The sequence below is a fragment of the Eumetopias jubatus genome, unplaced genomic scaffold, assembly GCF_037043125.1.
Source record: "Eumetopias jubatus isolate StellerSeaLion01/CBP00866 unplaced genomic scaffold, mEumJub1_p1.0 scaffold_4, whole genome shotgun sequence".
Lineage (NCBI taxonomy): Eukaryota > Metazoa > Chordata > Mammalia > Carnivora > Otariidae > Eumetopias > Eumetopias jubatus.
Window position 1 is genome coordinate 186,221,997 of NW_028274810.1, and position 5,388 is coordinate 186,227,384.

Consider the following 5,388-nt stretch of genomic DNA (forward strand, 5'->3'; position numbering starts at 1 on the left):
TCGGGCTCCCTGTTCGGCAGAGAGCCTGATTCTCCCTCCCCCACTCCCCCTGCTTGTGTTCCCTCTCTCGCTCTCTGTCAAATAAATAAATAAAATCTTTAAAAAAAAATGAGTAAATAAAAAGAAGAAGGAAGGGGAAGAGGAAGGGTAGAAAAGAAAGGAAAAAAGAAATACTTTAAAATATATATATATATAATTAAGAAAATTAGAATAAAATAAATAGAATTGAATAAAATGGAAAGGAGAAAGAAAGCGAGAATCCTTACTGAACGCCAGTCAGGGAAGCCGTCTGGCCAGGTCCACTGTGGGGTGGCTGGTGAGCCAACAGCAGCTGTACCCGGTCTCCCTCAGGCTTGGGAGCTGCCCACAGTGGGTGCGAGGGATGACTGCAGGCTCCGTCCATCCAGGGCTTGCACAGTGGCACTGACAAAGTTTTTGTTCCCCTCCCTGCACTGGCTGCTGTAACCTTAAACTTCCAGGAGCCCGATGCCCGTATCTACAGAAGAGGGCATGTCCTGGGGTCCCTGTGAGCAACATTTAGTGGCCTCCTGATGGACAGCTGAAAATTACAAACTCCCAGGAGGGTCATATTGGTTTTAAGAGCCTCTTTGTGGTGCTGCTGTTGTGCCAAGCTGTCCCTGAACTCTTTCTTGTCCTCTGTCTCTCTGAGCTACAGCTTCCCCTAGCTTCACTCTGTGCCAACTGTGGATGCGGCCTGGGCCACAGCTCTAAGAAGAGCCCCTTTGACCTGTGTGATCCCGACAGGACATCCTCCTGGTGGGGCCTGGGGTGGTGGGGGCAGGGGACATGAAAGCTGCAGCCCCCAGCTGCACCTGTATGGGAGTGACCTGCACTTGGAAGTCAGGGAGAACTCGCTGGATGAAAAGTTCAATACTGCGGTGCCTATGCTGTCCATTCAGGTTTGTGTGACATGATCACCGTGCTTCCTGGGTTATAACTCTGTCAACTTCCAGCAGCTTGCTGATGCTGGGTGTGCCTTGTGTACCAAGAAATTTGATGTGATTAAGGGAAAGCCACTTTGTATCATGCATCCTCTGTCTTTGAGAAAATCTGATATGTGAAATGTCTTCATCCAAAACGTGGACAAATCTCTAGGAAACAAGGCAGTTTCTGCTTTTGGAAACACTCTGTCCTGCAAGATGGTGTGTGATGAGAACGACTCTAAAGGTTATGCATTTATCCATTTAGAGCCGCAGGGGGCTCCTAACAAGGCCCTTGGAAGACAAACCGCAGGCTCCTCGATGACTTTGCAATGTTTGTGAGCAGATTCAAATCTCCAAAGAGTGGGAAGCTGAATTTAGAGCCTAAGCCAAGGAATTCACCAATGTTGATATCAAAAACTTTAAGGAAGAGGTGAATGATGAGAGTCTGAAAGAGTTATTCAGCCAATTTGCAAGACCCTAAGTGTCAAGGTGATGAGAAATCCCAGTGGGAAATCCAAATGCTTTGACTTTGTGAGCTATGAAAAGCATGAGTATGCCAATAAAGGCTAGGAAGAGATAAATGAAAAATAAATAACTGGGGAAGTCAGATTTATAGGCTCTTCACAGAGGAAAAAAAGTGAATAATGGTTTGAGATAAAGTGGAAAATTTGAAGAGCAGAAATGAGAGAATTCACCGATATCAAGAAGTGAATTTCTACATAAAGAACTTGCATTATACCATTGATGATGAGAAGTTAAGGGAAGAGTTTTCTCCTTTCAAAGATTACTCACCTGTGCTAAGGTAATGCCGAAGGATGGGGAAAACGGAGGATTTGGTTTCCTGTGTTTCTCCCCTCCCCGAGAGGCAACCAAAGTAGGCACTGAGATGAATGGTGACTCTCAACCACTGTATGTTGCCCAGGCCCACAGGAAGGAAGAGAGAAAGGCTCAACTGACCAAGTGTGTGTAACAGATGGCCAATGCCATCTTAAGTCAGTTTAGCCTGCAGGTGGAAGCTACTGTGTGCCAACATCTCCGCGAGCTCAGGGAAGACTTTTACCTTATGCACCTTACCAGTTAGCACAGGTGAGACCTAATCTATGTTGGCAGCAAGGTGAGAGACTTCAAGGTTTCCGAGGAATACCACGCGCTCTTAGCCAGTCCGGGCTTGTCCAGCTCCTCACCATCTGTCTCCAGCTGGTAATGTTTCCTCTTCTCATGGACTCCATGCCGCCACTCCGAGAGTCAGTGTTCCCACAGCGAAAGCACAAAACGTACTGCCTCATGCTGCTGTTGCCATTGCTACCTGACAGATATGCTCCCAGTGTTTGCAGCCCTTGCCCCGTCTGTGGTACAGCCTCTGCAGACACCTCAGCCTACCTCACATGTGAAGGCACTAGAGCCCCTGACCACTTCCATGCCAGCCACAGCACCTCCCAGGAACAAAAGCAGATGCTGGGAGAAGAGTCGTTCTCTTCATCCAAACAATGCATTCAAGCTGTCTGGAAAGACTGTAAGGACTGGCAAGTCTGAGCTGCCACACATGCCAGAGTCCACTGAATCCCTCCACTCTAAGGTGGACCAAGCTGTGGCTGTTCTACCCTTCCGCATGCTAAGAAAGAAGCTGTCCAGAAGATAGCTTCTGTTGTTGTTGCTAGGTCTTAGACAAGGGGAAAAAAATCAGTTCAGGAGCCAGATAACCCCTTATGGAATTCAGTTAAAGGTTTGCAGATTTCCTAGCTTAACCTATGGACTTCAACACCAAGAACCACAAATTACAAATTTAGTAGGTCATTTTGTATCAAAAGGTCAATTACGAAGTACCTAACATTTTTCAATTAAAGGAATATATTCTCTGGGTTCTGCTATTGTCCAGACAGTGTTAACTATTTTTTTTTTCCTATTGTGGGCTTTGATTTTTCCCTCCAGAAATTTGTTTTATTTAATGTACCTAAGTCTTAAGTTTTTCAATAAAAATTTTTTTTCATAAAAAAAGATCAAAACAATTCCAAGCAATTTAAACATAGCCCAAATAAAACTAAAAGGCATTGATAGGAATAATAAAATATTCAGTACCATGAGAAAAAATTTACAATGCCTAGAATGTTATCAATGATTACTAGAGAGGCAAAAAAGCAAAATATGTCCCATAACGAGGAGAAAAAGTCATCACTCATCCAGAATTGAAAGGAATTAGCAAAGACATTTAAGTAGTTACTATAACTCTATTGCATGTGTTCAAAAATTGAAGTAGAGTTGTGGTATAAAAAAGACCCAAACCAAACTTCTAGAGCTAAAACTAAATGTTTTTGGAGGGATTAACAGCAGATTAGATATACGCAAGTTGGAATTAGTGAAGACAAAGCAATAAAAATTATCAAATAGAAATGTGGAGAGAAAAAACTTAACAGAGCATTATTGACCATAGGTACAATTTTAACCAACCTAATATATGGTATTCAGTCTCCAAAAATGATTTTTTTAAAAAAGTACTTTAAGATATAATTGCCTGAAATTCTCTAATTTTATGAAAAGTATAAACTTCACAGATCTGAGAGGCTCAATACAGCTTTTTAATCAAATTAATCAAAATCTGTGATAAATAGAATTTTTTATAAACAACCAAGGAACAAAGACAAGCTACAAGTTATGTGCAGTAGGACAAAGATAAGGATGCATGAAAATTAATAAAAGGAAACCTTTAAAAGTGAAGTCAAGCAGCCAGAAGGGGATCTCTAGTGCCCTACCACTTCATTTTGCAGACCCAAAGTACCTTGCAAGTCAATACTACTTTAGCTACTACTTTACTACCCCAGCAAGAGGAAGAAAAGCTAAAACATAATCTAAATCACGAAATAAATCTCAACACATTTTAAAAGGAGTCAACTTACACTGAGTTTTTACTCCAAATTCTGAAAAATATAATTAAACTAGAAATCAATAATGAAAGATATCTGGAAAATCTCCAATTATATGAAAAAAAAAACAAAACAAAACAATGTATTTTCAATATAGTGAAAATGGGAAAAAATATCAAAGTTTGTGGGATGCTAAAAATAGTACTAAGGGGAATATTATAGAGTAAACACATATATTAAAAGAAGAGAGCTTTAAAATCAGTGATCCCCAGCTGCCATCTTAAGTCACTAGAAAAAAAACAGCAAACACAATAAAAATAAGCAACTTAAAGGAAATATTAAAAATCACAGTATAAATCAATGAAATAGGAAATAGAAAATAAATAAAAATAGTAAACCCAAAAGCAAGTTCTTTGAGAATACAAAAAAAAAAAAAAAAGACTATAGTAGGACTGGTTATGGAATAAAGGAGACATGACACAAACTGCTAATATCAGGAATAAGAGAGATGGAATTGGCATATGTTCTATAGATGTTTAATACAAAAGAGAATATTATGAATAACTTCATGCTCATAAGCTTAATAACCTCAATAAAATGAACACTTTCTTTGAAAGACACAAACTACCAGTGCTCATTCAAAAAGTGCATAATCTGTGTAGTTCTAACATTATTACAGAAACTGAAATTGTAGTTGTTATTTTCTATAAAGAAATTCCAGGTTTATATGGCTTTACTGGTGAACTCTAACAATAATTTAAAGAAGAAATAATGACAATTCTCTATAAAATCTTACAGAAAATTGAACAAGAGGGAATAATTTCCAATTCATTCTATAAGGCCAGGATATCCTCATCACAAAACCTGTCAGTTATCACAAGAAAAGAAAACTCACCAATATCCTTCATTAACATAGGTGCAAAAATTCTAAACCAAATTTTATGATGGAAAATCCAAGAATAATATATCAAACAGATATGAACAAACATGAGCAAGTGGGATTTACCCCAGGACTGCAAGGTAGGCTCTACATTTAAAAAAAATCAATCAATATAAATCAATTTACTAACAAATTACTAACAAATTACTGGGCGCCTGGGTGGCTCAGTTGGTTAAGCGACTGCCTTCGGCTCAGGTCATGATCCTGGAGTCCCGGGATCAAGGCCCGCATCGGGCTCCCTGCTCAGCAGGGAGTCTGCTTCTCCCTCTGACCCTCTTCCCTCTCATGCTCTCTGTCTCTCATTCTCTCTCTCTCAAATAAATAAATAAAATCTTTAAAAAAAAGTTTAAAAAAAAATTACTAACAAATTACTAAGAAAAGATGCTGAATGTTCTCAGTAGAAGCAAAAAAAAAAAAAAGAATATTTGACAAAACCCAACATCCACTGATCATAAAAGTCTTAGCATATCAGGAATAGAAGGGAAATTCCTCAACCTTAGAAGTGGGACAGGGAGAGGTAGAGAATAAGAGCTAACATTACACATTGGTGAAAGATCAAATCTTGCCTACTTGGATCATAATTGAGACAAGGATATCTTGACTCATTATATGGAAACTTTATATTGTTGATTCTAACCTATACAAT

General features: G+C 39.2%; 1 pseudogene; it reads left to right on the forward strand.

Moving 5' to 3' along the window:
- The first annotated feature begins 234 nt into the window (after positions 1-234).
- LOC114220909 (polyadenylate-binding protein 4 pseudogene) lies at positions 235-2,609 on the forward strand (annotated as a pseudogene).
- The last annotated feature ends 2,779 nt before the right edge of the window (positions 2,610-5,388 follow it).